This window comes from Macrobrachium nipponense, chromosome 28 (genome assembly GCF_015104395.2).
Source record: "Macrobrachium nipponense isolate FS-2020 chromosome 28, ASM1510439v2, whole genome shotgun sequence".
Taxonomy (NCBI): domain Eukaryota; kingdom Metazoa; phylum Arthropoda; class Malacostraca; order Decapoda; family Palaemonidae; genus Macrobrachium; species Macrobrachium nipponense.
The window spans coordinates 45,099,373-45,112,446 of record NC_087217.1 but is presented as its reverse complement, the minus strand read 5'-3'; positions in this window follow the sequence as shown (position 1 = coordinate 45,112,446).

Here is a 13,074-nt window from a genome sequence, read left to right as displayed (position 1 = left end):
GTGTTTGATGTTGTTCCCATCTGGTAGCTTTATTCCTTCAGTTCTCGTTACTTTGCCTTTTTGTATGTTGACTAAGGCGCATTTTTCTATTCCAAACTCCATCCTGATGTCCCCAGATACAATCCTTACAGTCTGGATTAGGGTATCTATTTCCTTGATGCTCTTACAATACAGCTTGATGTCGTCCATGAATATCAGATGGTTGATTCTGTTGCCTCTTTTCTTGAGTTGGTACCCGGCATCCATCTTCTGTAGTACTTTTGTCATGGAAATCATGTGAATCGCCCTGGAAGATCCCTCTCCTGATATTAACCTCTGCTAGTCTTATTCCAGAGCTTGTAAGTATTGTATTCCAGTTGCGCATTGTATTTTTGAGGAAGCTGATGGTTTTTTCCTCTGCCCCATATATTTTCAGGCATTCTATTAGCCATGTGTGTGGTATCATGTCGAAGGTTTTCTTATAGTCTATCCATGCCATGCTTAGGTTGGTTTTCCTTCTCCTACTGTTCTTCATTACCATTTTGCCCCTACACTTCCTTCTGCAGCCTTTCTGTTGGTGGGGATTGTGTTTGTCTCCTCTAGGTACTTGTATAGCCTTTCACTGGTGATGCCTGTTAGTAACTTCCGCATTATTGGTAGGCAGGTGATAGGCCTGTAGTTACTGGCTATATTTCCCTTACTCTTGTCTTTTTATATACAGTAAGTTCCAGAAGTGAAGCGACAAATTTCAGAGGATTTCGTTCGAAATTCATTAACTGGCAACTACAACACGTGGCTGAAAACTTTTTTTTTCTACCGTGAAAGCTCTATCAAGCAAAATAAAGCTAACATATGATGCAAAAATATTAAATCTATGATATTTATAATAATCATAAGAAAAAATTATGGTAATAGTAATTATTTCAAAGATAGCAATTACTTCAAATTATAGAAACGAAACAATTTGAAATTTTCGTTCAACACAGAATTACCAACATTACATATGTTTATTTCGAGCAATGTGGAAATAAATATTTAAAAGCATAGCGTATTATCAATTATGTTAACGAAAATGCATAAAACCATAAAAGTATCCATAGAATGTAATGGGAAAATCTCTGCAACATTAAACATAATCTACCATTAATGCACCTAGATTCAACAGAGAAGTTGGGTGTGGCTGGTAGTTATGATTTTAGCTTCTAGGACAGAGCTTAAAACACCAACTTTAGGTGACTAGGCAAGGTTGCCGTTTTGAGGAATTTCGTTTATTAGTGTGGCTTTCTGGTGACATCTGGCAACCTCCGTTGCTTTTCCGACCACAAGCCACGGCACTGAAAAAAAAAATTCTTCACTTTGCCTTTTCATGTTTTATTAAGAAAATAAAGCTATAAAACATATCTTGCTTATTTAAACAAATGAATTTTATTTAAATCCTTTATTTTTCTTCGTCAAAAATACTTTATATTAAGCTAGTGACGTGTAGTTTTCTAACATAATGGAAAATAATTCTACATCGGAAAATATGCATTCTAACCATTAAATCATAAATAAAGTAAAAAATTCAGATGAACTGCATTTGGCAACACTGCTAAAAGCAAATGTTGTGAAGAAAAAACGGCATCACTGGCCTAGTTCCGGGCATAGCAAGGCTTACAATGCATGGCCGCTCTGTTATAGGCAAAGATAGAACCATTAGGACCGACACCAGGACCTGTCCTTGCACCTGGGAAACAGACTCGCTATATAATAAATAAGAAAGACGGTCGCAAGCAACCAGAACACCCGTAAAATCACCACCTGGTTAAGTAGGGAGACAACAGACCCCAACCCCCTATCCTCCCCCTCTACCTCTACCTCTACCCCCAATCCAGACTCCACCTAGTTCACTTCAATCTTTTACCTCAAATCTTCTAATCATATTCCAGCCGTAAAATTTAAGACTGAATTTGCGTAAGTGGGCGTATCATAAGGGAGTGATATCACCCAAATTCATATTTCCACGGGCAACCAGAAATCAGTTCGATCCAGTCAAGCATTATTGTATAACAGAAATTTATGAGTTTTTTTTTAGGGATATATATATATATATATATATATATATATATATATATATATATATATATATATATAGATATATATATGTATATATATATAAAGAAGCACCCGAGCATGACCAATAGGCCTAGTGCTCGATTCTTAAAACAGGCCTCTGGTTATTCCTGACCAGACAAAAAGGTCCTGAGAGAGAGAGAGAGAGAGAGAGAGAGAGAGAGAGCATAACAGGAGATACTCGAATTAAAGCAATGCTCGCCAAACATATTCACACTCCGGATCGTATGGACAAGAATAGTCTCACTTATGCACTGAAATAAAAAGGTGGAAACCTACGAAAATACTTGTTTGATGCGACCCTCAACGGAATTCCGCAAGCAAAAATTTGCACAATTGAGGCAATTCGATAAATTATTAACTAACAAGCTGGAAAAATAATTTTCCCTTGATTCTTGAGTAGAACCTAACCATGTTAAGCCCAATGCTAAACGCCCGATATTAACTTTGGATTTCGGTTTTTTTTTTTGTTTTTTTTGCACCACCCAACCTTGTGTCTCTTTATTTATATTTCATTTTAATCAGAAATGCTAAACTTCCTTTGTGCTTTATCAAAAGAAATCCATAATAACTTTCGATATAACGATATAAAAGTAGAAAGTTAATTTTCCAAATCATATTAGGCCCATTTGCTTACTTGCACTTTCGGTCCTGCTGCCACTCCTTCCTATGGTGAACACTTGATATCCACATATTGCGAGCCGCAGATGTTTCAATGGGGAATTTTTTTTATTTTTTTTCTTTTGATGGTACATTATTGAACTACATTGATCATTCACTTGGGTAAATCTTTCTGTGCTTCTAACAAATTTCAAATCACCTGAATGTATATTACATATAAATGAAGATGAACAAATACTAAAAAGTAATCAAATAATAAGAACTGGCATCTCAGACCCGAACTTTCCTAAAGAATTACGATCAATTCTTGAATTTGGTCGCTTCACTTCCTGGACTTAACTGGTACTTAGAAGGAGGTTTCTTCCTGGTCTCATCCATTTGGGGTGCATGGTTTGATTTTGAGATTAATGCTGGAGTTGTTTCTGCTATTCGTGGGGCGTTAGGGCCCCTTGAATTTTTTGGACCAGTATCCATGGACTTCATCGGTATCTAGGGGCTTTCCAGTGTTTGGCATTTTCTTTAGTTGGTGGTTCTGACTGTGTCCTGTTGTGATTCTCTGTGTAATCCTTTTTTGTTTATTCCTCCCTGTTTCTTCATTCCTTTGACTTCCTTAGAGCCCTATTGCTTGTTTTTTCGTGTTGATTTACCGGAATTGCTCCCACGTGCATGTGTTTACCCCAGTCTTTTGCGGTGTGTGTTGGGTGAATTTCCAAACAGTTTGTTCGTTTGGTGATCGCCTGTTACATTCCTGTTCAATGTATCGTTGTGGATCGTTTATGTGACCTTTGGGCCTTAAGGCCGTCATTTTTACATCTTCTGTTTGTTGTTGTTTTAGTCCCCTCTCTTGTTACGTTTTGTATTTCTCGTTGAGGTTACTCGCCCTTGTTTTCTTGCTCTTTGAGCCTTTTTTCTGCCGATCTTCTTCAGTTTACTCAAGGTCAGATCCTCATCACCTAATGATTTGCTTTTCCAGGCGCCTTTTTCCAAGGAGGTTGCTGTTTTGGTTTCTGTTGGTTGGGTTTTGGTTGGCTGGTGGTGGGTGGGTGTTCGAATTCCCCATCAGTTCTGCTACTAATCTTGCTCCTTGGCATATTTGCCTAAGTTATTTTGTTTCTGTAAATACTGGTGGTTGTGTATTATGCCCATCATTTCATTGACCCATCACTTGTTTTCTCCCTTAAATTTCTGTTGGTTGATGTAGGCTTTCATGGAGGGGGGATTCTTTTTTCTCCCGTTGTAGCTGGCTCCCATCCATTGTCTTATTCTAATAATTTTCTTTTACCCACTCCGTACCTCTCTGTTTTACTTCGTCCGGTGTTTCCTTCGTGTGCCGTTGTTTGATCACCTTCATCATCCCTGGTCGTCCCTTCTGGTGGCAATCGGTCTCTCCAGTTACGTATTCGTTGTAATTCGTTGTCGTGTACTATTTGATACAATTTTCCCTTTGCCTAGTTTCTTCTCGTTTCTGTTGGGGAGAGCCAGTTCTTTTTCTTTATGTTCCTTACCTTGGTCTGCCAGCCATCTTGCTATGTTTGAGGGGGGTGTATTCTTCCTTCATTCCAGGAATTGTTTGACCAACCTTCTTGCTAACATCCCTCTCTCCGTTCCCGGGCGTTCTTTCTGAAGTTGTAGCATCGTCCAATAATTTACGTTCCTTACTTTTCTTGCTTCTCTTGTCTATTTCTTCCTCTGGTTGGCTTCTGTAGCTTCCCAATCTTCAGGTTGTTTGGTTCATTAATTATTATTTATTATTATTATTATTTATTAATTATTATTATTTTATTATTATTATTCATTATTTATTAAAAATGCCACAATTATAGAGTAGAGTATTCTTTTATTAATATACTCTTACTATAAAATTCTGGATTTTTACACCAACTGCTTTTCACGACATTTTGACAACTTTCTTAGCTAATTATTATTTAATTTATTTGATTAATTATTATTTTATTATTATTATTATTTAGTAGTAGGTTATCTTATTATAAAGTCTTACTATATAATTGTGGATCTTTTTATGACAGATTTGGGTTCTTGATGAGGATTTGTGAATTTTCTTATTATTATTATTATTTTATTATTATTATTATTATTATTATTATTATTATTATTATTGATTATTATTAAGTATTCAAGCTTAACGCCCACCCCTGAAATTAACTCGTCAATCTTCTCTAAAAAAAAAAAAAAAAAAAAAAAAAAAAATTAAAGAAACAAAAAAAAAAATTAGGACCATTATTGCCACAAAAAACGGCACCATACAGGAATACTTTTAGTCTCGCTCTATGGGTGAAGGGGAAGGGGGTTAGAAAACACGCATGCAAACGGAAGGAACGGACGGAACGGAAACGAAGGGATTTCTTCCAATAAATCCCCCTCCAGAAATTGGAAGGGGAGATTAAAAAGCCCGCAAAACGGTTCCCAGCCCCGATAATGGTGGAAATTCCGATGGGAGTCCCTGTGGAAAGGAAATATTATCTTATTCTTAGAAAGGACTCTCGCCTACCCTGAGGGGTAAATCACATTTTCGGTTAACTTTTAACTCGTAAAGTATTACGGGGAGGAGGAGTTGGTGGGGGGGGGGGGGGGGAGCTTCTCTCTCTATCTCTTCTTTCTCCTCTCTCTTCTCTTTTCCCCTTTTCTCTCTTCTCCCCCTCACCTAAATTATGTATGGGAACTTTTTTTATTCTCTCCTCTCCTCATCTTCTTCCAATAAAATTATTTAGGGAGCTTTATTCTCTCGCTCTCTCTCCCCCTCATATTAAATTATCATGGGAAACTTAATTCCTCTCCTCGTCCTCCTTTCCCTCTCTATCTCTCTCTTCTCCTTCCCTCTATTCTCCCCTATCTCTCTCTCAAATATATATATATTATAATATAATATATTATTATATATATTTAAATAGGGTTATATATAATATATATATATAATAATATATATAAATCTCTCTTCCCCTCAAAATTTATTTTACCGGGAACTTTTATTCTCTCTCTCTCTCTCTTCTCTCTCTCTCTCTATCTCTCTCTCTCCTCTCCCTCCCTCCTATCTTCTCCCCATATAATATATAAATATATATATATATATATATATATATATATATATATATATAATATACATATTAATATATAAATTTATGGGAGCCCCTTTTATTTCGCATTCTCTCTTCTCTCTCTCTCTCTCTCCTCCCTCTCTTCTTCTCCCTCTTTTTTCTCTCCTCCTCCCCTCATAAATTGCTTTATGGGAGCTTTTGTATTTTTTCTCTCCCTCTTTTCTCACTCTTCCTTCATTAAATTTATGGAGCTTTTGGCCTCTAAACTCTTTTATCTCTTCTTCTCTCTCTCCCTCTCTCTCATAAAACATTCATTGGAGCTTTATATTCTTTTCTTCTTCGTCTTTTCTCCCTCATAAATATCATGGGAAAGCCGCTTCTTATTCCTCTTCTCTCGTCCTTCCTCTCTCTCCATCTTCTTCCCACTTCTCTCTCTATCTTCTCCTCTCGTTTTCTTTCTTCTTCTTCCTTCTTTGTCAACAGAGAAAGTGGTTCTGCCTACCACCTGTGTCCCAAAGACCAATAATCTTTAGTTCATTGACGCATTTATTCGCTCAGCAATTATCCACCGTGGCTTAGTGATATACCTCATTGGCAGGGTAACGTATTTCATGTAATAAATATAAATTACATATATAGACAAATAAGAGTAATATTTATTTACTTTGTTCTTCATATTTTAGAATAAAAACGCAACCACCGTAATGTTATCAAAACAAAGAGCGGCACGTTATGAATCACCGCAATGAATCAAATTAATTGGCTTGCGTGTTCAAGGCCAATAAATTTTACGAGATTATTTAATTAAAAATATTAAAAAAATCTATTGATCTGAATAAGCCGAACTAAAAGTTCCAGAGCCACGATATCCAAGTTTTGAATTCGGGAAGGGAAATTAAACCTTATAATTATTCCCGATGACTAATTTTCATTTTCGTGAGGATACGTTGCATTCTTTACAGGAAATTCCTAATTTGGGGTTTACAGAATTTAATTCCACGGGGATTTATATTTTAAAAAACCCAGCGGTTTCTTTGAAGGAACCGCTTGTATCTATCGTGAGGGGTAGCTTGGAGGAAGCGAATAAACCTAGTTTGGCAAAGCAATTCTGGAGTCTCAAAACTTTGTTTTTCCGTTGAACTAAAGCAACCAACGCAAAAATATCAATCGTATGGTGGCATCTGGTAATCTCCTCCCTCCCTACCTCATAGAGGCACACACTCTCTCAGTGTCTCGGTTTCTGGCATTGTTTGCCTCCGTCAGTTGGGGTCTGAAACCAGTGGAGGAAGGGTGTGGTTTACCGCTTGCGCCTCCGCGGTTCGATCACTTACACCCAGAAGGATTTATTCTTTTTTCGGTTTTCCGGCTTCGCGATGGTCCTTTTTTTGCCCCCCCCCCTGACCCCCCCCCCCCCCCCCCCCCATCAATCTTTTATTAGTTTTCCGCCCACGAGGGGAGCCATGGCTCTGGGGCACCCGGTTTGGCCTCACCAAAAGGAGGTTAGATTACCCGGGCATTCGCCGTCTCAAGTCGCCGATAGAAAAGTGAGTATATATTTTGGGGCGGTAACAGGGATTTAAGGGCCGCTTTGAGTATGGGTAGGGAAAAAAAAGTTACGTCTCAGAGCGCTGCCTAAGTTAACCGAAGGGTTTTATATAGCAAATGATAGACATTAATATAAGACCAAAAAACTATAATCCTTTTATATACGAAAGCAAAGTTTTTTTTTTTTAGCCAATGATAGAGATTAATACACGACAAGAAACTATAATCCTTTTATATCTGAAAGCAAAAGGAAGGTTTTTTAGCCAATGATAGAGATTAATATATGACCGAAAACTACTATACTTTTTTATTTGAAAGCAAAATTAAGTTGACGCAAGGCTTTCAGAAAACGGTATGCAAAATCAAGAAGGATATGATCTGCATTGCTCAGAGGAATGTTACGAAGACAACCCGATGTTTTGCTGTCGGGAGCCAGTTGGAGCAGGTACAAAGGACAAGATAGTCACCCAAAACAAGTTAGCAAAACTACATAAACCACGCGAAGACAGCTTTCTCGACATTGCCATAAGAAGCTGCCTCATTGAAACCTGCCAAACGCACCCTCATCAGGAAAAGAATAAGTCAACTGGCGACTAAACAAAAGTATAATGGTATAAAGGCAGCCCATACACTACTCCCGAGGCAGAATGAACGCTGTTTTCGCCTTGCACGCGAATGCAAGCAATGCTAGCTTTACGATTATTGTAGTCTCCCTGGCTATACGTCTGAAGGGGCCCCACGCCACTACCACACCTGCTCCCTTCCCCTAATTAATGGGGTTGGCACCAGAGTGCCAGGTAGAGGTGGCACTGTCTGTTTTTTTCTTTTTTTACTTTCTCGTTTTCTTCTCCGGTCGCTTTGAAGATTATGACTTAGGAACAATATACACCTTTCTGTTTTCTCTCTCTCCCCTCAATTTTTTCTTTTTAAATTAATAATATATCTTTTTCTATTTTTTTGTGTTTATAAATTATCAATATGCATCTTTTTTTTCTCCTCGATGTTTCTTTAAAAATTCTACTTTTTCTTTTTTAATATTACTTAATAAACTTATCTTTTCCGTACTCCATATTTCTTAAATTATTTCCATTTTTCCTTCTCAATATTTCTTTATAAATTTCCCTTTAAAATATTTCCCTTTCTTCCTTCCTCAATATTCCTTTTAAACAAATTTTCCCTCCTTAAATATTTCCATTTTTTCCTCCTCAATATTTCCTTCAAATTTTTTTCCCTTTTTTTCCTTCCCTTCACCTTCAATAAAATTCTTAAACAAATTTTCCCTTTAAATATTTCCCTTCTTCCTCCTCAATATTCCTTTACAAATTTCCCTTTAAATATTTCCCTTTTCCTTCCTCCCAATATTCCTTTCAAAATTTCCCCTTTAAATTTTCCCCTTCTTTCTCCTAAAATTTCCCTTTACAAATTTCCCTTTAAATATTTCCCTTTTCCTCCTCATTTCTTTACAAATTTATCCCTTTAAATATTTCCCTTTCCTTCCTCCTATTTTCCTTTTACAAATTTCCCTTTAAATTTTTCCCTTCTTCCTCCTCAATATTTTTTCCTTTACAAATTTCCCTTAAAAATATTTCCTTCTTTTCCTCCTCAATTTTCCTTTACAAATTTCCCTTTAAAATTTTTTTCCCTTTTCCCCTCAATATTCCTTTCCGATTTTCCCTTTAAATATTTTCCCCTTTCTTCCTCCGCAATATTCCTTTACAAACCCCTTTAAATAAATTTTTTTTTTCCTCCCAATATTCCTTTTACAAATTTCCCTTAAAATATTTCCCCTTTTCCTCCTCAATATTTCCTTTACAAAATTTCCCTTTAAATATTTCCCTTCTTCCTCCTCAATATTCCTTTACTTAAACCCTTTAAATATTTCCCCCTTTTCCCTCCTCAATATTCCTTTAAAAACTTCCCTAATTATTCCCTTTTCCTCCTCAATATTCCTTTAAAAACCAAATTTTTTAAAAATTATTTCCCTTTTCCTCCTTTTTTCAATATTCCTTTAAATTTCTTTAAATATTTCCCTTTTTCCTCCTTGCAATATTTCCTTTACAAATTTCCCTTTAAAATTTCCCTTCTTCCTCCTCAATTTCCTTTTACAAATTTTCCCTTTAAATATCTTTCCTCCTCAATATTCCTTTACAAATTTCCCCTTTAAATATTTTTCCCCTTTTCTCAAAATCAATAGTTTACACAATTTCCCTTTAAAAATATTTCCCTTCTTCCCTCCTCAATATTCCTTACCAAAATTTTCCCTTTAATATTTTCCCTTTTCCTCCTCAATATTCCTTACCAAATTTCCCTTTAAAAAAATTATTTCTTTCCCTTCCTTCCTCAATTCCTTTACAAATTTCCCTTTAAATATTTCCCTTTTCCTCCTCAAATATTCCTTTACAAATTTTCCCTTTAAATATTTTCCTTTTCCTCCTCATATTCCTTTACCAAATTTCCCTTTTAAAATTTTCCCTTTTCCTCCTCATATTCCCTTTACAATTTCCCTTTAAATTTTTTCCCGTTTTTCCCTTCCCCTCAATATTCCTTTACAAATTTTCCATTTAAATATTTCTTCCTCAAATCCCAATATTCCTTTACAATTATTTCCTTTAAAATATTTCCCTTTTCCCTTTTCCTCCAACCTCATTCCTTTACAAATTTCCCTTTAAATATTTCCCTTTCCCTTTTTCCTCCTAAATATTTCTTTACAAATTTCCTTTTAAATATTTCCCTTTTCCCTTTTCTCTCAATAAATTCCTTTAACAAATTTCCCTTTAAATCAAATTTTTCCCCTTCTTCCTCCTCAATATTCCTTTACAAATTTCCCTTTAAATATTTCCCTTTCTTTTCCCTCCTCAATATTACCTTTAACATTTCCTTCCCTTTACAATATTGCCTTTCAAATCCCTTTAAATATTTCCTTTGCAAATTTTAAAATTTCCCTTCCTCCTCAATATTCCTTTACAAATTTCCCGCTTTAAAATATGTCCCTTCTTCCTCCTCAATATTCCCTTTACAAATTATTTCCCCTTTGAAATATTTTTCCCCTTCTTCCTCCTCATATTCCTTTACAAAATTCCTTTAAATATTTTCCCTTCTTCCTCTTCTTTCCCTTTAAATATTGCCCTTTCCCAAAATTTCCCTTCCCTCGGTTCCTCCTCAATATTCCTTTACAAATTTCCCTTTAAATATTTCCCTTCTTCCCCTTTCTATTCCTTTACAAAAAATTTCCCTTTAAATATTTCCCTTTTTCCTCACCTTCAATATTTCAATTACAAACTTTCCCTTTTGTTCTTTAAACAAAATTTCATCGTAAATTTAAGTTCTTTTTTCCTCCTCAATATTTCTTTGCAAATTTCCTGTTTTCTTCCTCAATATTTCTTTATAATTTTCCATTTTTCCTCCTCAATATTCCTTTACAAATTTCCCTTCTGTATTTCTTTAAATATTTCCCTTTTTTTTCAATATTACTTTCCAAATTTACCTTTTCTGTCTTCAACATTTCTGTGCAAATTACCAAGACACATCTTTCTTTTCCCTCCCCAACATTTCTGTATAAATTTCAGTCATTCTGACAGCCATGCCAACGGGACAGGCGACCACGAAAAAAAAAAAAAAAACAAAAAAAAAAAAAAAAAATGCCCTTCCCGTCCCGTACCCAGGGGCACGGCGGAGATTCAACGGAGATAAAGTCTGAAAAGAATCACGTAGTATATACTTCCCAGGAGCAGGTTTTGTCACTATGCCATTCACATGATCGTGAATGTCAGGCATTTGCTCATTGGTTCAGGGACCTGGCTCGACCAATGACGTCTTCAAACGTCCCGAAACATTTTTTTTGGCATTGTTGCAAAGTGTGTGGATTTTTTTGTTTGTTTATTTTTTGTTTTATTTTTATTTATTTTTTTTGAGAAGAAACTACTTTTTATATAGAGAATAAGAAGGCATCGAGATTAGAAAATATTTAAGTTTCAATATTGTTTCTTAAAACTTAATGTTTCATATATATATATATATATATATATTATATATATATATTATATATATATATATATATATATATATAGATATATATATACATATGTGAAACATTAAGTTTTAAGAAACAAAATTGAAACTCAAATACTTTTGAATATATATATATATATATATATTATATATATATATATATATATATATATATATACATATATATATGTATAAAAGAGAGAGAGAGAGAGAGAGAGAGAGAGAGAGAGAGAGAGAGAGAGAGAGAGAGTTAGCCTAACTACATAGCACAATTAGCATCAAAATCACCAACACCTGTCTTGCCTGTCAATGATACCCGTGACTACAGTGCTCCCTGCCTCCCCACCACACCCCCTGCCCTCCTTACCCCCATCAGTCTTGGCTGAATTAAAGTTCTGACAGGAGCAGAGTTTTAAAATTACCATAATGGTTTTTTTTAAAGGAATGTGAGCAAGATTAATCAACACAGCGATTTATTTTAAAGAAGATTTAAATCTAAAAGGACCACGTGAGGATTTTTCTCAAGACTTTTTTTTTAATCTACAGGGTGTCAAAAAGTCCCAGTACCATTGATATGAATAAATACTAGTAATGGTACTGGGACTTTATGGACACCCTGTACTTTTATTTAGAACGACAAACTCTATGGGATTGGAATTGTGATTCTGGAGACCCGGGGATAATGACCTCGCCTTCTCGGGAGATGAAAGACTTGCTTCTTTCCAAGACTCTCAAAGACTCCAGAGACCTCACAGTTAAATAAAAAGACTGCGAAGTCTAAGACAGAATGGGAAAAAGTTACCAGTCTTATTCTTTATTTTATTATTATTATTATTATTATTATTATTATTATTATTATTAAATTTTGTTAGGATGGCAACATCAGTGGAATTGATTTTATATATGGCCTTTTCAATTCTTATTATTTTCTTCTCATCAGGGCTGATATTCATCCTCTTTAACAAAACATGTTTGAGAGAGGGTCTCCCTACCTTCGTATATTATTATTATTATATTATTATTCTTATATTATTATTATATTATTATTATTATTATTATTATTATTATTATTATTAGTATTTGTTCTGCAATTCTTTCCGTTTGCAGTATCTACATATTATGTCTAGTTTAGCTGGGTCGTCTAGAGAGAGAGGAGAGAGAGAGAGAGAGAGAGGAAATCTAAGGAATCATAATGTATTCATAGGTTTTCTATATGAAAGTTCCTTTGAAGAAATTATGCACGTGCGCGCGCTCACATACACATAAACAGTTGGTCGTGGAATAGTGGTTTAAATGTATTATTATTACTATTATTATTATTAATTATTATTATTATTATTATTATTTATTATTATTATTATTATTATTCAGAAGGTGAACCCTATCCATATGGTACAAGCCACAGAGGCCATTGATCTGAAGTTCAAGCTTCCAAATACACGCTTATAATGCATGATACCTTTGATAAATCCTTATATATGTATATAACTATATATATATATATATATATATATATATATATATAATATACATGTATATATATATATATATATATATATATATATATATATATAATATATATATATAAGTCTATTCACATTACCGTGATTCATATACATATATCGAACTACAAATGTCATTTAATATCTAATTCTCTCTACCTCGGAATTAATATATTTTTTTTCATATATGTTAACCGAGGGGGAATTTATTAAGCGATAACAGAATTGGCGATCGACAGACGCGAAACCCACCG